At 42.3% G+C, this 23,018-nt stretch overlaps 1 protein-coding gene across 9 annotated transcripts in view; it reads left to right on the top strand.

Moving 5' to 3' along the window:
• Positions 1-19,097: 19,097 nt before the first annotated feature.
• ZBTB20 (zinc finger and BTB domain containing 20) overlaps positions 19,098-23,018 on the top strand; it is a 665,609-nt gene continuing 661,688 nt past the window's right edge. For 7 of the 9 annotated variants that reach the window (XR_005777403.1, XM_040422894.1, XM_040422895.1 and 4 more), the window contains exon 1: positions 19,098-19,340. The gene's annotated coding sequence lies outside the window, so the exon portion shown is untranslated. Of the gene's footprint in view, positions 19,341-20,092; positions 20,175-23,018 lie in introns of all 9 variants that reach the window. The other 2 variants (XM_040422888.1, XM_040422889.1) reach the window with 2 other exon arrangements.

Genomic DNA, 23,018 nt, shown 5'->3' with positions numbered 1-23,018 from the left:
AATTACTGAGCCGCCGCCATCAGCAGAGAGTGTCAGCTCTATGCTGACACTCTCCTGTAACCCCTATAGATGCCGCGGTTGCGGCATCCATGGGGTTAACAGAGGGAGGGAGCTCCCTCTCTCCACCATCGGGGCTGCAGCGCTGTGATTGCAGCACCCGATGGTTGCCATGGCAAAGGCGTCCAGTGCTGCCACCTACAGGCAATCTGGAAGTACTATACTTTGGAATGCAAGAGCATTGCAAAGTATAGTACAACTATCAGCCCCACTGGATCTTCAAGATCCAAGAGGGAACTGATAAAAAAAATAGTGAAAATAATAAAAGTAAAAATAAATAAATAAATAAAAATGTAAATTAGAAAAAAGAAATTGCCTTTTCCTATAAAAAAAATGAAAAAAATAAAATAAAATACACATATTAGGTGTCGCCGCGTCCGTAACGACCATCTCTATAAATATATCACATGATAGACCCCGTCAGATAAACACCATAAAAATAAAATAAAAAAAACAGTGCCAAAAAAGATATTTTTGTCACCTTACATCACAAAAAGTGCAACAGCAAGCGATCAAAAAGGCTTATGACCCCCAAAATAGTACCAATCAAACCGTCACCTCGTCCCGCAAAAAATGATAACCTATTTAAGACAATCGCCCAAAAAATAAAAAAAGCTATGGCTCTCAGACTATAGAGACACTAAAACATCATTCTTTGGGTTTCAAAAATGCTATTATTGTGTAAAACTTAAATAAATAAGAAAAAATATACATATTAGGTATTGCCACGTCCGTAACGATCTTCTCTATAAAACTATCACATGACCTAACTTTTCAGATGAACACTGTAAAAATAAATAAATGAAAACTGTTCCAAAACAGCCAATTTTTGGGTCACCTTGCCCCATAAAGTGTAATAATGAATGATCAAAAAATCCTACGTACCCAAAAATGGTACCAATAAAAACCTCAACACTTTCTGCAAAAAACGAGCCCCTGCACAAGACGATCGGCACAAAAATAAAAAACATATGGCGTTCAGAAAACCAATCCAGCAAAATCTGCCTTCCAAAAACCGTATGGCATTCCTTTCCTTCTGCGCCCTGCCGTGTGCCCGTACAGCAGTTTACGACCACATGTGGGGTGTTTCTGTAAACCGCGGAATCAGGGTAATAAATTATGAGTTTTGTTTGGCTGTTAACTCTCAATGTGTTAAAGAAAAAAAATTATAAAAATGGAAAATTTGCCAAAAATGTGAAATTTTGAAATTTCATCTCCATTTTCCTTTAATTCTTGTGGAACGCCTAAAGGGTTAACAAAGTTTTTAAAATCAGTTTTGAGTAATTTGAGGGGTGTAGTTTCTACAATGGGGTCATTTATGGGGGTTTCCACTATGTAAGCCCCATAAAGTGACTTCAGACCTGAACTGGTCCTTAAAAGGTGGGTTTTGGAAATTTTCTTAAAAATTGTAAGAATTGCTTCTAAACTTCTAAGCCTTCTAACGTCCTAAAATAATAAAATGACATTTCCAAAATGATGCCAACATAAAGTAGACATATGGGGAATGTTAAGTAATAAATATTTTATTAGGTATGACTTTCTGTTTTAGAAGCAGAGAAATTGAAATTTGGAAAATTGTGAATTTTTCCAAATTTTTGGTAAATTTGGGATTTTTTCATAAATAAAGGTGAAATATATTGACTCAAATATATGACTGTCATGAAGTACAATGTGTTACGAGAAAACAATCTCAGAATGGCATGGATAAGTAAAAGTGTTCCAAAGCTATTACCACATAAAGTGACGCATGTCAGATTTGAAAATTTTGACCTGGACATTGGGGCATCAATGACCCTTGGTCATGAAAGGGTTAATGTTACCTATAAACTGTACAAGACAAATTGAAAAACAAACTAAAATCTTTTAGGTAGAGGGAAGAAATAATATAAAAATAAAATAATATGGTTGCATAAGTGTGCACACCCTTAAACTACTACTTTGTTGAAGCACCTTTTGATGTTATTACAGCACTCAGTCTTTTTGGGTATGAGTCTATCAGCATGGCACATTTTGACTCTTCTTTGCAAAAACACTCCAAATCTGTCAGTATGCGAGGGCATCTCCTGGGCACAGTCCTCTTCAGATCACCCCACAGACTGTCAATCAGATTCAGGTCTGGGCTCTGGCTGGGCCATTCCAAAACTGTCATCTTCTTCTGGTGAAGCCATTTCTTTGTTGATTTGGATGTCGTTGTCATGCTGAAAGATGAAGTTCCTCTTCATGTTCAGCTTTCTAGCAGAAGCCTGAAGGTTTTGTGCCAATATTGACTGGTATTTGGACCTGTTCATAATTCCCTCTAGCTTAACTAAGGCCCCAGTTCCAACTGAAGAAGAACAGCCCCTTGGCATGATGCTGCCACCACCATGCTTCACTGTGGGGATGGGGTTCTTTTGGTGATGTGCAGGGTGTTTTTTGCGCCAAACATATTTTTGGAATTATGGCCAAAAAGTTCAGCCTTGGTTTCATCAGACCAGAACACCTTTTCCCACATGCTTTTGGGAGGCTTCAGATGTGTTTTTCCAAAATGTAGCCTGGCTTGGATGTTTTTCTTGGTAAGAAAAGGCTTTCGTCTTGCCGCTCTACCCCATAGCCCAGACATATGAAGAATACGGGAGATTGTTGTCACATGGACCACACAGCCAGGACTTGCCCGATATTCTTGCAGCTCCTTTAATGTTGCTGTAGGCCTCTTGGTCGTCTCCCAGACCAGTTTTCTTCTCGTCTTTTCATCAGTTTTGGAGGGACGTCCAGTTCTTGGTAATGTCACTGTTGTGCCATATTTCCTCCACTTGATGATGACAGTCTCCACTGTGTTCCTTGGTATATCTAATGCCTTGGAAATTCTTTTGTCCCTTTCTCCTGACTGATACCTTCTAACAATGAGATCCCTCTGATGCTTTGGAAGCTCTCTGTGGGATGCGACTAAGAAAACTTCAGGAAAGACCAACTAGAGCAGCTGAGCTTTATTTGGGGTTAATCAGAGGCCCTTTACATGATGGCCGGTGTATGCTGACTCCTATGTAACAGGATTGTGAATGTGAGGGTTATGGTATGGGCAGGCGTATGTTATGGACAACAAACACAGGTGCATTTTATTGATGGCATTTTGAATGCACAGAGATACCGTGAAGAGATCCTGAGGCCCATTGTTGTGCCATTCATCCGCGACCATCACCTCATGTTGCAGCATGATAATGCACGGCCCCATATTACAAGGATCTGTACACAACCCCCCCAAGGCAAAACTGTGCACATTTCAGAGTGGCCTTTTATTGTGGGCAGTCTAAGGCACACCTGTGCAATATTCATGCTGTCTAATCAGCACCTTGATATGCCACACCTGTGAGGTGGGATGGATTATCTCGGCAAAGGAGAAGCGCTCACTAACACAGACGTAGACAGATTTGTGAACAATATTCGAGAGTAATGGGTCTTTTGTGTATGTAGAAAATGTTTCAGATCTTTGAGTTCAGCTCATGCAAAATGGGAGCAAAACCGAAAGTGTTGCATTTATATTTTTGTTCAGTGTAGATAGATAGATCATAGACACTTCATTTAATGCTCCAGTTTGTATTGCAGGTTTATTGCGTTCGGCAGTAGACAGGATAAGATGCGTCTGTAGACTGGGCCGTGATGAAGGTATAAACATCTTCCTGCAGTTGGGCAGACAGATTGGAGTCTAGGTTGCGTGCACCAGCTGTGCCGTATAGGGCAGGTGGTGTTTTTCTTGGCAGTGTCACAGCTTATTTTATAACAGGACAGAAACCCTGGTAACCTTCACAAAGCCTTTCCTGACAACATGTCCTCAGCCCCCGTACCTCAGCATATAGCCTGCGCTCGGATCGCATCGGCTGGGAGTATAGATAACATTGTGATTCATGATATGTGCGGTTTTATGTGGGGCATTTGCTATAAACATGTACAGTATGATCTGTTACTGCTCCATGGACTCATTTACATCTTTTACTTTTTTCAGTTTTTGTTATATTTGGGGCCCGTCCAATACCAAGTATTTTAAGCCATTATGTTAATCTTAATAGGTTATTTATTCTTCATCAGCAACCTGGCAAGTATTGTGCATATATCCCCAGGACTCTCTTATAATCTTATGCAGATTGTTAACCCACCAGCGTGCCACATCCATCGTGGCCATCTCCGAGACCCAAACAATGGAAATGGTGGCAGCAGTAGAGTCCATCCTATATGTTGTGTATGATCTGTAGAATTGTATATATTCAGATTTCACATACAGTGCCGGCACCAAGACTGTCCTGGAGGATAGGAGGTATTAATCCGTGTTCACAAGCCTTGCATTTGCCTGTGGCGGATCCTAGGAGTGCTTTTCCGAGAACTCGCAGCACCTGCTCTGTGGGCTGGTGATAGTCATTGCTCTGACTATTATCCCAGGTGGTCAGGGGGAAGGTTAGTCTTCACTGCAGTCAGTGTACATCGCCTGATGATCAGTCGAACATCTAGCCACCTGCATTACATAAGGAAACTCGTATACATTACTGCAGTAGTATATACAGTACAGACCAAAAGTTTGGACACACCTTCTCATTCAAAGAGTTTTCTTTATTTTCATGACTATGAAGGCATCAAAACTATGAATTAACACATGTGGAATTATATACATAACAAACAAGTGTGAAACAACTGAAAATATGTTCTAGGTTCTAGGTTCTTCAAAGTAGCCACCTTTTGCTTTGATTACTGCTTTGCACACTCTTGGCATTCTCTTGATGAGCTTCAAGAGGTACTGGCCACCCCCTGTGCAAGGGACCTGCAGCCTGCTTCATGCAATTAAATGATGAAAATTAAAGGGGGAGCAGTGCTACATTAGTTCCTGCATTCTCTTGATTGGAGGGGACGATCCCGGAGGTTGGACCACCAACAGTCATAAAGTGATGGCATCGTTAGACCCACCACCTAATCACAGCAAGACACGTTTATGTTTTGGATATAGTAAACACTTAACAAGAATAACAGATCCGTCAACAGCAGCTTGATGACAACCTTCAGGTTGCAAGTGGAGTTTATGCTTTGATTTTTGTTTAGTAAAAGTCAGGAAGATTTATAGAGATAAACCAATAGTCAGTAGAGGTTGGAGAGCCCAAAACCCCACAGGAGGCGGTTCTTAAAGGAGAACCTGTAGTATTCAGATCAGGCAGCCCCTTTAATTAAAGGAAGTCAGGCTGGGGGGTGGAGGCATGACATTTCGAAAACTCACATTTTCTTATTTTTTATGTAGTCTTGTAGTTTTACGCACTCTTATTTGGGTATTTTTTTATATTTTTTTAAAATTCTATTGGTGATAGCGCCACCATGCCCTTCAGATGATCGATACCACACTGTGTCTGGAGCTTTTCCAGACGCTTCATAGCTCACTGTGACGAGAAAACCATTTGCTCCAGAACTTGGTCCCCACTTCAAAGAGCGAGCGCGTGTTTCCCATGAGAACTCATGAAGTCTGATTCTGACGCTCCATTATAAAAGACAGAAATAGCGACCTCAGAACATGGAAATAATGTCCAATTGTATCCTGCACTGTGCAGCTATGGCGGTTATGTAATATTACTGTATTCAAATCCTTGGTAATCGGCATGGAGCCTTCCAGTGTCCCGTATACTATTTCTGCATAGACATGAGAAGAAAGGGCAGAAATACATGATTTTTCTTTCCAAAAGCAGAAATCACCAATTTTTGTAATACTACATGAAATGTAATGCTTTTTTTTTTATTGGTTTGCATTATTTTTATGATATATATATATATATATATTTTTTTTTTTTTGTGACTGCATTATATACAGTTTATGCCATTATCAGTAGAAATTTTAAAGGCTATGGACACTCGCACTGAATTTATTATTTTTTTTTAATTCTTCATTTGCTTTCTAAATGGTAAAATAAAAAAACTTTCTAAATAGTCTTTGTTAAAAAGAATTACTATCATCTTGATGCGGCAAAGTGTGTGCAAGTCCTTCACCTAGCTGACTGTCCAGTAAAACTTTACATAAATCCGTCAGAGCACTGCTGGTGTTTCCGACTGCTATCTCTTCTCTGCCACTCCCTTCTCTCGGTGTTAGAGATAGCATTGTACATGGCCGATTAGAGAGGGAAGTGTTTAAGGAGGACTACTCACATGCTGTAGATGGGGAGGAAAGCGCACACACGACAGGCCCATTGTAGACATGCCTATTCTCTTCCGCAAAACGGACAAGAATAGGACATGCTATATTTTTTTTGTGGGGCCTCGGAACGGAGCAACGGATGCGGACAGCACACAGAGTGCTGTCCGCATCTTTTGCAGCCCCATTGAAGTGAATGGGTCCGCACCCGAGCCGCAAAAACTGCGGCTCGGATGCGGACCCGAACAACGGTCGTGTGCATGAGGCCTAAGACCCATATGGGAAGCACTGGTCTTTATTAAATGACCCCCAGTGTTTTATTTGGCTGAAAGGCACGTTTATGATGCCAGTGTGCCCTTCCTGACAATGTGCACCCTGTGATGGGCGCACACTGAACAACCCATTTATCAGGGTTTTCCGCTAGCATGTCCCATTGTCACTTATGGAAGTGCCAGAGATAGTGGATCGCTGTTATCTCCAGCACTCCCATAGAGAATGAATAGAGCAGCAGGGGGCACGCCCGACCGGCCGCTCCATCAGATTGTGGGGAACGGGGACCCTGTTCTTGGTGGGGCAACTAAGAGATATTACTGTATGAGGCATCAAGGAGACCTTATAATGTATGTGGACAACAAGGAAACACAAGTACATGTTTTTTTGTTCTAATTGGGCGTTTATTGCAATATATATCGTTATCCCAATAAATGTCTTAATATCCTTATCGTGGAAATATCTTTGATATTGCCCAACCCTAATTCAGACGCCCGTTGTTCAGAGTCCGCATCTGTTCAACAATTTTGCGGAACAGGTGCGGACCCATTCATTTCGATGGGGGCCGCAAAAGATGTGGACAGCACACCACATGCTGTCCGCATCCGTAGTTACGTTTCCCGGCCCTGCAAAAAAGTGCATGTCCTTTTCTTGCCCTGCGGACACGAATAGGCATTTTTATCACCGGGCCGGCCATGTGTGATCCACAAAATGCGGAACGCACACGGCCGGTATCCGTGTTTTGCAGATCCACATTGTGGATGTGTGAATGGACCCTGATGCACAGACATGTTGGGTTCTTCAGAGATAAAAACTTTTTGCAGCTGTTCTCTGATGTGGTTAGTAGATGAAGATCTTGAATGCCCCTCCCCCACCCCTCAGAAATCCCTATTAGGGAGTACGAAAATTGGTTTTGTAAACCAGTGAACCCTTTATCTCTGATAACGTCCTTATTACACATTATACATTGTAAGGGATCGCTCTCTCTCTCTCAAGCAGGGCGGCGATGACCGATATCTTCTCAGACAACGTATTTAACGTACAAACTGTGCTTGGCACCACAGCAAGTATAGGTTATTCCTTCCCAGTTATAACTCACTAGGTGAGGTGAGGTTCCAGCACCACATAAACAAAACAAAATAAACTACTGGGCTCTAACTAAGGGCTCATGCACACGAATGTATTTTCTTTCCGTGTCCGTCCTGTTTTTTTTTTTTTTTTGCGGACCGTATACGGAACCATTCATTTCAATGGGTCCACAAAAAAAATGGAAGGTACTCCGTGTGCATTCCGTTTCCGTATGTCCGTATTTCCGTTCCGCAAAAAAATATCCTATGTCCGCATTACGGACAAGGATAGTACTGTTCTATTAGGGGCCAGCTGTTCCGTTCCGCAAAATACGAAATGCACACGGACGTCATCTGTATTTTTTGCGGACTGCAAAATACATACAGTCGTCTGCATGAGGCCTAACACAAAGTTCTGAGCTAACTCACCTATTGAGCGCAGGTGACACTCAGGGAATCAGACTTCAATAGCCAGACAGCTTCCTAGGCTTCTCCAGGCATAACGCCTTCCCAGACTGACAGCCCGGGATGTGCTTTTATTTCCCCCCAACAATCCCAGCTTGACTACATCTGGGGAGGCTAGGGGAGAACATGCCGTGGAATAGGGGTGGACTGGGGAGGTCCCACTACCAAACCTACCTTCCCAGTCCAAATAAAATCCAGCCCTTGAACGTTAACAAAAAATCTTCTTGGATTTTACTTGCCTCACCTAGTTGAGGAACCTGGGTGGGATATACACCTCTTCCAGGACTTTACCGTACACTTTACCACACTATATTAAGGTATTACCTAAAGGCCCCATGCACATGACCGTATTTGTTTGGGGTGCACAAACTGCAGATCCTCAAAACACAGATGCGGTCTGTGTGCCGTCCGCATTTTTTGCAGACCCATTGACTTCATTGGGACCGTGGTCGGCATTTTATGGACATGTTCTATCTTTTTGCGGAACAGATATATGGATGCAGAAAGCACATAGATTACCTGTGTTATTTCTGCGTCCGTATGTCCATTTCTCAAAAGGATAGAAAACGTCCTATACTTGTCCTCAAAATGGGGATATAACATGGACAATATCTGTATTTTGCAGATCCGCAGCTTGCGAACCACAAAATACATACGGTCATGTGCATGAAGCCATAGGCTGAGTTCACGTCTCCGTCAAGGAGACAGGGCAGGCTGTTACGGTGGAGAGCAACCTGATGGATCTCGCCAGATTCTCTATTTCACCGCCAGATCATTATTGACAGTAATGAGGTCCAGCGTGATGTGATCTGGCTGCTTTCTGGTATAAATGCTGGGTTCCTTTTGCCAGCAGGCAGCATTTGTGCCGGATCTCCTTGACAGAGATGTGAACGAGGCCTAAGTAAAATAATGATATATATATATCTGTGCTATAAAAGGGAAATTTAGTCCTGAATTATGAGACAGTATAGGATATAGCAGTGTACTCCAGTCAGTGGCTCTCGGCCCCTTCATGTGTCCTCCCGGCTGTGGAGGTTAAAGTATTGCTAGAACTTGGTGCCAGAGTCGTCACCGTATGACTGGCAGTTAACACTAGAGCCAACATACCTTGAAGGCTACATGTGTCCACCTCTGCAGCCAAATGTGTCCCAGTGCATCTAAAATAAAACATGAAGTAACTTGGCAGTAGGTTCTCATTAAACATTTACTATCGTTTTGTATCTACGTCTCTGTGCAAACCAATGTGTCTCCATGGTAACAGACAACAAACCCTGTGTAGTCTGATCCTGCAGCCACACTGTCCTCCGTCATCTTCTGACTACTGCCCGACTCATCAAGTGTATGTTAGAATTAAATTGGAAACATATACTGTAGAAGGGAGTATGACTGCAGGGTCAGACTACACAGGGTTTGTTTGTTGTCTGTTACCATGGAGATGCACGGGTCTGCCTAAGAGCTGAAATAGCAAAACTATAGGGAATATTTAATTCTCTTGTAGAATTGCTTTATGTTTGATTTAAAATGCGTGTGGTCAATTAACATGGTCATAAGGATGGACATAGGCTTTTTTTTTCTCATTTCTAATGTGGAGAGACCCTTTCCAAAGGTTGGGAACCTCTTACATATGGGGGGATTTCTGAAGGCTGGTACTCTGTGTAGATTGCACTGGCATGAGATGCATGTGCGGGTCTCCTAATAATTTGGTCGCATCTCCGGCCCTTCATGTCCCAGAAATTCAGTCTGTGCCAACTATGATCCAAGCTGCCTGTGATTTATATCAAGTTCTGCCATAAATTATGGTAACTTTGTCGCGCTCCTCAGGGCTCATACACAGTGTCGCTCGTTATGTGCGGTCCCCAATGCACGGGCACCATCCGCGTGGCTGCAGCAGACGGATGCAGATCCATTCAACTTCAATTGGTCCATGATCCATCCGCACCGCAGCAAAATAGTACATTCAAGTGAATGGGTCTGCATCCGTGGTGCGGAATGCACTCGGCTGGTGACCTGTGTTTTGGGGAACCACCGTATGCGGCCTGCAGCACGGGCACGGAGTCCTTAGGGGAGAGTTCACATCTCTGGTTCATTTTCTATTCTTCTGGTCCGTCAGTAGAAATGAAAAACACGGATCCTGTAAAAAAAAAAAAACTGATCCTGTGCATCCTTTATGCACATTTAGGCTCCGTTTGAGCCATTTCCATCTAAGATCCACTTTTATATCTGAAAAAAACGTATCTCAGACAGAATTGGCTCAAACGGATGCCAAATGTGCATAAAGGATGCACAGGATCCGGGTTTTTTTCTGTTCTTCTGACGGATCAGAAGAACGGAATAGGAAATGGAGATGTGAACTCTCCCTTAGGGCTCATGCACACAACCGTAGAAATTTTGTGGTCCGCAAAACACGGATCCGCAAAAAATAAAAATAAAAGTCCCATGTGACGTCGCAGATCCATTGTAATAATGCCTGTCCTTGTCCGCAAAACGAACAAGAATAGGATCGTTTTTTTTTTTTTTTTTCAAGCCCCCTTGAAGTGAATGCTTCCTCATATGGATCTGTGAAAAAAACGGAACGGAAACGGGAAAAAAAAATAAGTTGGTGATCATTCAACTTTTTGGATGTTTTTAGTAATAGTATAGAAGTTTGTTCGGAAGTTTATCCGCGCTTCTCCTCTTACTCCAGCGTTTCCGTTTTATCCTCATGTAGTTGGATCTGTTAACCACTGCCCCTGGCCGGCAGGTGTTCCCTGGTGGTTGTAGTCCTTCACTTCATGTCATCCTAGTATCTGTTTTATCCAGCACCACTCTGTAATCTGCTTGCTCGTTGCCTGGGGTGACCTCACACGTTGTGGAATTTTTCCAGCCCCTCCCCTTCCACGCCACACCCACTTTTTTTAGACTTGGCGTGAGAGGGAAGAAGTCGCAGATTGCAGCGCAACTAGCTGTTGCGGCACATTCTGCACCTGAAATACGTCTAATATTGCCGTATTTCAGCTTAATAAATGACCCCCTATATCTCCATTGACTCCATTTATTTCAATCAGCTACAAGAATTCCACAACAAACAGCGTTTACGTGCTATTCCGCTGCGGAATTAATATTCTAACGCAGGTATTGACACTTTTCATCCCCATAGGCTAACACAGGGGATGTCTTTATGTTGTGAAAAATTCTGCAATCTGTGAGGGGGGAACCCTAAGGCCCCTTACAGAAGAGCGTGTCCGGATGCGTTGCGGGAAAATGCAGGATTTTTCCGCGCGAGTGCAAAACATTTTAATGCGTTTTGCACGCGCGTGAGAAAAATCGGCATGTTTGCTACCCAAACCCGAACTCGGACTTCTTCACAGAAGTTCAGGTTTGGGTTAGGTGTTGTGTAGACTGTATTATTTTCCCTTATAACATGGTTATAAGGGAAAATAATAGCATTCTTAATACAGACTGCATAGTACAATAGGGCTGGAGGGGTTAATAAAAAATAAAAAATAATTTAACTCGCCTTAATCCACTTGTTCGCACAGCCCAGCTTCTCTTCTGTCTTCTTCTTTGAGGAACAGGACCTTTTGATGACGTCACTGCGCTCATCACATGGTCCATCACATGCTCTTTTTACCATGGTGATGGATCATGTGACGGACCATGTGATGAGTGCAGTGACGTCATCAAAGGTCCTTTTCCTGTGCACAGCAAAGATGAAGACAGAAGAGAAGCCGGGCTGCGCGAGCAAGTGGATTAAGGTGAGTTAAATTATTATTATTATTTTTTTAACCCCTCCAGCGCTATTGTACTATGCATTCTGTATTCAGAATGCTATTATTTTCCCTTATAACCATGTTATAAGGGAAAATAATAATGATCAGGTCTCCATCCCGATCGTCTCCTAGCAACCGTGCGTGAAAATAGCACCGCTTCCGCACTTGCTTGCGGATGCTTGCGTTTTTCACGCAGCCCCATTCACTTCTGTAGGGCCTGCGTTGCGTGAAAAACGCACAAAGAGGAGCTTGCTGCGATTTTCACACAACGCAAGAGTGATGCGTGAAAACCAACGCTCATGTGCACAGCCCCTATAGAATTGAATGGGTCCGGATTCAGTGCGGGTGCAATGCGTTCACCTCACGCATTGCACCCGCGCGGAAATCTCACCCGTGTGAAAGGGGCCTAAGGCCCCTTGCAGACAAGCATGTCCAGATAAGGCCCGGATGCGTTGCGGAAAACCCGTGTGAGTAGGTACCCAATTGAAGTCAGTTTTGACTGCGATTGCGTTCCGTTGTTCAGTTTTTATCGCGTGATTGCAATGTGTTTTGCACGTGCGTGATAAAATACTGAATGTGGTACCCAGACCCGAACTTCTTCACAGAAGTTCGGGCTTGGGATCGGTGTTGTGTAGACTGTAACATGGTTATAAGGGAAAATAATAGCATTCTTAATACAGAATGCTTGGTACAATAGGGCTGGAGGGGTTAAAAAATAAGGATAATAATTTAACTCACCTTGATCCACTTGTTTGCGCAGCCGGCATCTCTTCTGTCTTGTTCTTTGAGGAATAGGACCTTTGATGACGTCACTGCGCTCATCACATGATCTTTTACTATGGTGATGGATCATGTGACGGACCATGTGATGAGCGTAGTGACGTCATCAAAGGTCCTTTTCCTGTGCACAGCAAAGATGAAGACAGAAGGAGATGCCGGCTGCGCGATCAAGTGGATTAAGGTGAGTTAAATTATAATTTTTTTTTAACCCCTCCAGCTCTATTGTACTATGTATTCTGTATTTAGAATGCTATTATTTTCCCTTATAACCATGTTATAAGGGAAAATAATAATGATCGGGTCCCCATCCCTATCGTCTCCTAGCAACCGTGCGTGAAAATCGCACCGCATCCGCACTTGCTTGCGGATGCTTGCGATTTTCACGCAGCCCCATTCACTTCTATGGGTCCTGCGTTGCGTGAAAAACGCAGAATATAGAGCATGCTGCGATTTTCACGCAACGCACAAGTGATGCGTGAAAATCACCGCTCGTGTGCACAGCCCCATAGAAATGAATGGGTCTGGATTCAGTGCGGGTGCAAGGTGTTCACGTCACGCATTGCACCCGCGCGGAAAACTCGCTCGCGTGAACGGGGCCTAAGGGTGCGTCCATATGGGACATAAACCGAGCAGAAGAAAAATCTGCCGTCATTGTGTCCCAAATCTGTGTCACATGTGGAGGATTTTTTATGGATTTTTCAGCAGATTTCACTATATGTATTTCAAAGTGAAAGTTGCCGACATTCTGCGAATTTACATAACGTGGATTTAAGATATACATCACAGATCAGTGTTTGTGTGGATTTTGGAAGGATTTTTTTTTACAGTATCTGAATGAAGGCCCATTCACACGACCGTATGGTCGCCGTGCCTGTGTTGCAGCAAATAGCGGGTCTGCACAACACGGGCACCAGCCGTGTGAACTCCGTATTCCAGTGCGGACTGATTGATTTGAATGGGTCCGCGATCCGCAAGATACAGCATAAGAATGGACGTCTTATCTTTTGCGGTGACTCGGAAGTGAAAGCCCACGGAAGTGCTTCTGATTGTTTCCATGGAGGCTTCCGATCCGTGCCTCCAATCCGCAAAAGATAAGACATGTCCTATCTTTAGCCATATCTTGCAGATGGCGGACCCATCAAAGTCAGTGGGTCCCCACCACAATATGGCGTTCACACGGCCGGTGCCCGTGTTTTGTAGACCCGCTATTTGCGGTCTGTTACACGGGTGCGGCGACAATACGGTCGTGTGAATGGGCCCTGAGACTTGGTAAAATCTCATCCACTTTCCTGCTACTGTAATAGGCAGCGGATTTGCCAAACTCCAGAAGGAAAGCGTTTGCATCCCCCCATGTGAACATGCCCTCAGTTCTTCTTCACATGTATTTTTTTCTTTCCGCTCTTTAAAATGTATGTAAAAAATAAATAAATGTGTGCGATATATTTTATTTATTTTGTGGTGTCTTTTAGTTTTTTGATGTTTCGTACATGATGGTTTCTTTTTCTAGGATTTTGGAAGGATAAAAAATAATAAAAATAAATAAAAAAACCATGCACCTGAAATACGTCTAATATTGGCGTATTTCAGATTAATAAATGACATGCTGCATTGTGGGGAAAAAACACCAGTGACTTGTTAAAACATTACAAACCCAAAAGGCGGTGTATAAAGTCTTTTCAGTATTTTGCTGCAGACTTTTCTCACATGGCGATGAAAAAAACCCCGCTCGTTAAAACTGCAAAATGGTCCATTGTTGAAAGGACATTTTTTTTAAACTAATGCCTTACGAAAATTCAAAACGGTCCCCTTTAATTGTATGGGGGCTGGCGGTCAGTGAAAACGGACAAAATAGAACATATTCTATTTTTTTATGTCTGTCATTCACTGGTTGTCACAAAAACTGCTGTGTGAATAACCCCATAGACGACTATTGTTCTTAAAAAAACGGACGTGTGACGGCCATTAAAAACCATCCATCACGCGTTCATTTTTTAACGTCATGTGAATCTAGCCTTAGAGACTTGAACAGTAATGCTTTTGAAAAGAAAAAAAATCCCTGTGAAAAAAAACGCATCAAAACACAATGTGTGAATCCAGCCCATAGGTGCATGTTTATATTGGGCGCAGAGAAGTGAATGGGGCTTCAGTGAAAAACGCAAGCAAGTGCGAATGCGATGCGTTTTTCACTGATGGTTGCTAAGAGATGTTGTTTGTAAACCTTCAGTTTGTTATCACGCACGTGAAAAACGCATCAAAACGGATTGCACCCGCGCGGAAAAAACTGAATGCAATCGCAGAAAAAACTGACTGAACTTGCTTGCAAAATGGTGAAAGAGGCCTTAAAGTCTCCTTATAGCACCCTTAGGCGCCTTTCACACGGGCGAGATTTCCGCACGGGTGCAATGCGTGAGGTTAACGCATTGCACCCGCACTGAATCCCGACCCATTCGTTTCTATGGGGCTGTGCACACGAGCGTTGATTTTCACGCATCACTTGTGCGTTGCGTGAAAATCGCAGCATGCTCCTCTTTGTGCGTTTTTCACGTAACGCAGGCCCCATAGAAATGAATGGGGTTGCATGAAAATCGCAAGCATCCGAAGGCAAGTGCGGATGCGGTGCGATTTTCACTCACCGTTGCTAGGAGACGATCGGGATGGAGACCCGATCATTATTTTTTTCCCTTATAACATGGTTATAAGGGAAAATAATAGCATTCTGAATACAGAATGCATAGTACAATAGGGCTGGAGGGTTAGAAAAAAATATAAAAAAATTTAACTCACCTTAAGGGTCCATTCACACGTCCGTAAGTGTTTTGCGGATCCGCAAATTGCGGATCCACAAAACACGGACACCTGCAATGTGCGATCCGCAATTTGCGGATCCGCACATCACAGACACTATAATAGAAAATGCCTTTTCTGGTCCGCAATTGCGGACAAGAATAGGACATGTTCTATTTTTTCCAGGAACGAAATTGCGGATCCCGAAAAACTGGATGCGGATCCCGAAAAAACGGATGCGTATCCAGGAAATGTGGATTTGCATCCGTTCCAGCCCCATTGAAAGTGAATGGGTCCGCAAATTGCGGAACGAATGCGGACCCAAATTACGGACGTGTGAATGGACCCTAATCCACTTGTTCGCGCAGCCGGCATCTCTTCTGTCTTCTTTTGTGAAGAATAGGACCTTTGATGACGTAACCCCTCCAGCCCTATTTTACTATGCCTTCTGTATTCAGAATGCTATTATTTTCCCTTATAACCATGTTATAAGGGGAAATAATACAATCTACACTACAACTAACCCAAATCTGGGCAGGCCCCTTTCACACGGGCGAGTATTCCGTGCGGATGCGATGCATGAGTTGAACGCATTGCACCCGCACTGAATACCGACCCATTAATTTCTATGGGGCTGTTCACATGAGCGGTGATTTTCACGCATCACTTGTGCGTTGCGTGAAAATTGCAGCATGTTCTATATTCTGCGTTTTTCACGCAACGCAGGCCCCATAGAAGTGAATAGGGTTGCGTGAAAATTGCAAGCATCCGCAAGCAAGTGCGGATGCGGTGCGATTTTCACGCACTGTTGCTAGGAGACCATCTGGATGGAGACCCGATCATTATTATTTTCCCTTATAACATGGTTCTGAATACAGAATGCATAGTAAAATAGCGCAGGAGGGGTTAAAAAAATAAATAAATATTTTTTAACTCACCTTAGTCCACTTGATCGCGATGCAGGCATCTCCTTCTGTCTCCTTTGCTGAACAGGACCTGTGGTGAGCATTAATTACAGGTAAAGGACCTGTGGTGATGTCACTCCGGTCATCACATGATCCATCACATGATCTTTTACCATGGTGATGAAACATGTGATGGATCATGTGATGACCGGAGTGACGTCACCACAGGTCCTTTACCTGTAATGAATGCTCACCACAGGTCCTGTTCAGCAAAGGAGACAGAAGGAGATGCCGGCATCGCGATCAAGTGGACTAAGGTGAGTTACATTTTTTTATTTTATTTTTTTAACCCCTCCAGCGCTATTTTACTATGCATTCTGTATTCAGAATGCTATTATTTTCCCTTATAACCATGTTATAAGGGGAAATAATACAGTCTACAGAACACCGATCCCAAGCCCGAACTTCTGTGAAGAAGTTCTGGTTTGGGTACCAAACATGCGTGATTTTTCTCACGCGAGTGCAAAACGCATTACAATGTTTTGCACTCGCGCGGAAAAATCGCGGGTGTTCCCGCAACGCACCCGCACCTTTTCCCACAACGCCCGTCTGAAAGGGGCCTTAGTGTTCAGCACCCGGCTCTGTAGTTTATGCACATTTTTCACACGGATTTTGCGTGCAAACTTCTCTGTGTTTCGACACCAAATCTGCACCAATATCTGCGGATGTCGTCATGGATTTGCCCAGGTTTCACCCTTTGCATTGCACTGAAAATCCACACAAACAATGGACACGTTTTGGATTTTAATATCCGCACCGCAAGTCAACTTACCCGCCGAAAATTTCCACACTGTGCAGTTGAGATTTCATCTACTTATAGTAGTTGGCACTGTGTTTCGTGGGGGATTTTCAGCGCAAAAAAAATCAGTGCAGAGAATCTTCACCTTATATGTACCGTGTGCATGTGGCCTTACAGTTACACCCCAGCTTATGATTCTAGGGGTAGATGACGACCGCCATCCACCATCCCACAATAAGGCCAGGACTACACGGCGACCTTTGCCGTTTAAAACATTTATTACGGTAATGGATTCAGATTTTGGGTACGGCTACACGACGACATTTATGTCGCACTACATTTTTTTTATAATGACTATGCTGTCGCACTGCCAAGTTGGATTTTTGTGCAACAGTCTTGTCACAGATGCAGCATGTGGCGGTGCGACACCATAGTCTGTCATTATAAAAAAAAATGTCGTTGTTTAGCCGTGCCCAAAATCATAATCCATTACCGTGATTAATTTTTTAAATTAATATAAAGGTATTTAAAAATTAGTCCATGTGTTCCGGCAGCGCCGTGTGGTTCAGCAGTAATTTATTATTATTTTTATTTATTTCACGTTGTGAATTTTCCTCTACGTTATTGTAGGTGATATAATCGTAGTGACCGGATATTAAACTATTTTTGTAGAATTACTGTATGAATAATGAGATTTCGGTCATTTATGGCAAATTTATCTCCTAGAAAATAAATAAATAAATAAAATCCAGTGTCAGTAAAGAAAAAGTAGGTTCCGCTAATGCATTGATGAAAATAAATAGCAGCATGCAGTAATTAAGCATAACTCAATTTTGATTGCAGTGATTTAGTGCGATGCCTCTTTAATAAATACGTCTAAGGTATAATTTGCCCGGCTGCACCACGAGGGAAGCGTTGGCACCTTGCTGATCTCCCAGGGAGCCTCCACATACGACGCCTTCCTCTCTACAGAAGTTTCTTGCTGCCTTTTTGCTTTTTCTTTTTGCACTGAGTTTTCTTACTTGTACTGTACCAGCTGTTGGACAAGTGGGTCGGCGCGCTGTGCGCCGCGCTGGGCTGGGGCAGCACCCGTTGCTAGCATGCCATTGGCTATGACGCGGCCGTGTTTTTCATAGGGGTAGCGCGGTTACTTTTACATACAACTTACATACACGTGCGTCTTTGTCACGTGAGGGCGACGAGGGAATGGACGTGTTTTACTGACATGATTAACCCCTTTACGTCCAGGGTTTACGCTCTCAGGTCCTTATTGTATGGTCTAAATTTTAAGCAGCAGCAAAGCAACTTTCCCTTAAAGTTTTATCACCCTCAGCTGAGGCTGGATTTTATTTCTCTACTTTTGTAAAAAAAAAAAATATATATATATATATTTTTTTTTTTGCAAGGCTATTAATTTGCTCTTGAGGTGCTTCCATTTAAAATAAACCTTGGCCGGAGTTTTAATTGGGCAAAGGTTCTGTGTACCATTTATTTCTGTCCTGGTAACACTATGTACTATATGCATTGCACCTGTTCAGACATAAGTACTGCATATTATTCTAACTGCAGGAACAGGCGCTCCCCCCCCCTCTTTCTCCCCTGGTCCTGGCCTGGAGATTGCAAGAATATTTCTGCTTCTTTTTTAATTATCATTATATTTTTATCATGAGTATTTTTTTTTTCTCCCTCCCTGACGTCCAGTCAGCTCCCAGCTTGTGTTTTCCTTGCAGCTCACAGGACCGTGCAGCTTTAAAAAAAAAAAAAAAAAAAAAATTATTAGGGAAGCAATTATGCATGTCACCATTTTTCGTGACCGAATAGGCTGTACAACCTCTGACAAAACGAGTGACATTAATATATAATCAGTGCTGAAAAACAATGCTGGAGCAGGGGAGGAGAGGTGGGGCTGCTCCTTTCCGAACTGTCTGTGTCCCTGGTCCTTTTTGGCTGGTATCTCCCCCAGTGTGTTAGTCAAGCAGTGTTGAACCTGTTGCTGCAGTAGGCGAGTGAGTATTTTGCTTGCTAGATAGAGGAAGGAGGGCTGTCTGCTGTCTGGTAGGAGGGCATTGTCTGTGTCTTTCTCCCTCGATCACACACACACATACTCTTGCTCGCTCTTTCTCTCTCTCTCTCTCTCTCCCTCTCTCTCTCTCTCTCCCTTTTCCACTCTCTCTCGTCTCTGTGGTTTGTAAGGTAGGTTGCAGTGTGTGTATATACACAAGATCAAGCGCAGGAAAATGGACTCATTAGACAGGCAGGCAGTCATTACCACTCACACTGTAGTTCCAGGGAGACTCCGATTATAAGAAGACAAACTCAGCTCTGGGGGACAAGGTAGGCCAGTTATAACTTTACCAGAAAAAAAATTGTATCCTTTTTTTTCATTTTGTTTATTATTATTATTATTATTCTTGTTGTTGTTGTGATTGTTATAGGTTTATTTTGCAATTTGTTACATTTCCAAAATGTATCAAGCAAGTTCCAGTTCTGAATTGCTCAACATGTTTCATGGGCCTAGCCCCAAAAAGCTCTTTTTTTTCTTTAAATTTTATTTTCATTTCATCCTCCTTCCACAGTTATTTGTGTGTTTATGGGTGTGACCGCAAAGGCCGTCGGCATATACTTTTTTTATTTGTCAAATTTACCTCCTGTAAAAATTTTAAAATCCTATATGTATTTTTTTATTTTTATTTCGGAGCTTCTCTAATGAAATCAATATCAGGCACCCGTTAAAAGTCTCCTGTGTATCTTTCCAGCCTCAGGATGCCGAATCCTGTATTTGTCTCTTTTTTCATTTGTGCCCAGATGTCCTGCTGATATTTACCAACTGTTTTGCAGCTTCTGTAATGTGACTGTGACCCCCCGCCCCCCCAAAACTGACGTCTGTCCTTCCCGCATTAAAAGTTGGCAAAAAAAAAAATATATAAAGAGGGGTGAAAAAAACTAATCCGGAGCAGATTGTTGTACGTTAAACTTTGGACTGAATTTTCTGTTCAGTATTTTTTTTTCTTATTGATTTTGGGCTGGAGCTGGTTGCATCTCTCCCTCCCTTCGATTTTTTTATTTTTTATTTTTTTTCCTGTTAGGAGCTTGTTTATTTTTGGGAACGGATGGGAGAACGGAAAGGTTACAGTCTTGTGCGTCTCAACTACTTTTCGAGTCTGGGAGGTAACGTTCCTTATTGCAAATATGAAACTTTGGAACAGGTAGTCTTGGAAAGAGAAGTGCCTGCTGTTAGGTGTGTCTGCCGGGGAGGAGGGGGGTGTGCCATTGTCCCTGCCAGAGACATTTTTTTACTGTGTTAGAGCCATTTTGTATTTGGGGACAGAAATAGGATAACGTAGATTGCAAAAAAAAAAGACAAAAAAAAATCTAAATATCCTGAAATATCCGGCGTGCTTCCCCTGGGCCTTGGGCCATTATTTGGAAGGCTTTTCGGCAGAGTTGTGTCAGTTTTGCAGCATGGGGAGAGAGATCTGCTGGGAACGAGCCTTCTGTGTGAGTGTGTATGATCTGCTCTTCTCCTCTCAGATCTTTTTTTTTTTTTCTTTCCACGAGTAAAACTGTTGCTTTGCTTGTTATAGAAATGAGCACGGACAGTGAGAGTCACTGAGAGTTCAGGAAAATTACTAAAATGGTTTGTTTTTGGAGAATGATCCTGGTCAGAAATTAGGAAGATGGAAGCAGTTGTTTCTGCCTTACTGTTACTGTGCTGTTTTTGTGTTTTTTTTTTGTTTTTTTTTGCTAACCCTCTGGACCTTTTTCTTTCAAGACAGAGTGGTGCAATATCACTTGCACCCCAGTAGCTTATTATAATCGCCGTTTTCTAATTGCTGCCCACTTTTTAGTGAATGCCAGTGACTTTTTCTTTATTTATTTTTTGTATATTCAACAGGTATCAGACCATCCAGTTTTTGGCCACTTTGATCTTTAGGCGTTAGCACCTGGCTGAACTGCCTATATGCATAATGTATAAATATGTACTTTATTTTTTACTTTTTTTTTTAACTATTCACCACCAATATAGTATGGGCTTTTTTTAACTTTTTTTTTTCTGTAATATAATGTTTTCTTCTTTCCCTTGATCCCCCCCAACTGTAAACTGCTCAGGCGTAGGATGCATGATGTGCACAGAGAGAGTGGCCAAATGAGAGGAGTGGAAAACTACAGCCTTTGGCCATTTCGATCACCAGCAGAACAACAACAAGAACTGGATTTTCAGTTCAGAGGGAAATGTGACTTGACTGATGCAGCACGTATTCCCTGTGAAGTGTGCCCGGAAATAGATGGGCACAGAGAAGTGCGCTCTGCACGAAGGGTTACAGAAACTTACTCCGCACTTTGCATCGCTTTTGGCTATGATTTGCATTTTTTATGTCTTCAAAAATATCTAGATATCTATTGCTTGGGCACCAGCTTTTCCCAGTAATCTGGTGACAAGATGCCAGGAAGAAAACTTTTGATTATAAAATATAAAAAAATCTTCATCCAACATTTTATACAAATGATAGAGAAAACCGTTTGGTTGCTATGCAAAAAAAAATTAATTAACCAAATCACATGATCAGTTTTAGCCAGTCTCCTGTCCAGGCCCGAGACGCGGTGTCTGGGCCAACAGTACCATTCACCGGCATTAAAAGGCGAGATTTCATCACGTTTGCGAGCGTCCATATACTCCAGAACTTTTTGCTGTGTGAGGATGGGTGTTGAGCGTGACCATAATGTCAACTAAGCCTGACCACTAATTTACATATTTAAAGAGCCACGGTTTTGGACCCCTGCCCCACGTTTTTCAGTTAGTAGAGTAGTTAGTTTACACCCCCCAATTATAATTACATTAAATTAGGGAATCAACAGGTATTCGTCTTTTTATACCTTTTGCATATATATATAACTAGCATTTTTGTTTACTGCATTCAGTATAATTTTTATTTTATTTTAAATTTTTATTACCTTTAATCAAAGTTTGCCAATATTGGGCCTACACGGTTTGACCAGATTCATAATGTCGGATAATAGGCAAGCATCACTATATTTTCTAAGAACCCATTGAATATAGATGCAAAGTTTTTGGGACTTTGGAAAGTGCTTGGAATGGGGGGGGGTGCATAAAGGAAGTTGGCATTCGCCGCCATACAGTAAATCCATTTAGAGAGCCATTATAGTAGGGTTTAGTGAAGGCCCATGTGTAGACCGTTCTGGTGGACGCAAAAAAAAAAAAACTAAAAAAAAAACATTTTGCTTTAACCGTTTATTTCCTGACTTCTGATGCTGCATAGGGGTTAAATGTGTCCCCAGAGTGGCAGGACTATATAAAACAATGTGACTGGCATGGTGTGTTCACATGACTGTTCTGTATGTAAAGTTATCCATTACCAGCACGGCATACACCCAATATTTTATCTCCTTTTTATTGTTTATCTCAAAGTTCCAGGGCCAAAATGAAAGAATTATCGGTACGTGCCAAGATCTCTCTGCAGTTTACCAGCCCCCTGCACCTTCTTCATCAGACCCGTCTGAAAAACACACACGCTATATACGGTATATAAATACACACACGCTATATACGGTATATAAATACACACACATACAAACACGCTATATATAAATACACACACGCTATATACGGTATATAAATACACACACATACAAACACGCTATATATAAATACACACACTTACAAACACCCTATATATACACATACACACACATACAAACACCCTATATACACACATACACACACATACAAACACGCTATATATAAATACACACACTTACAAACACCCTATATATACACATACACACACATACAAACACCCTATATATACACATACACACACATACACATGTGATATATAAAATTTTCACTTTCATATTTTTTTTTTCATTTTGAACAGTTGACATGTGTGATCAGATATTCCGAAAGGGACGGATTTTTAACCCTTTTGTCTTTACAGCTACGTGCAATGCCATAACGTTTCATTAGAGTCCCCCTCATGTATTTAGGAAGTA

This window comes from Bufo bufo, chromosome 3, assembly GCF_905171765.1.
Source record: "Bufo bufo chromosome 3, aBufBuf1.1, whole genome shotgun sequence".
Lineage (NCBI taxonomy): Eukaryota > Metazoa > Chordata > Amphibia > Anura > Bufonidae > Bufo > Bufo bufo.
This window is presented reverse-complemented; position numbering and strand designations above follow the sequence as displayed.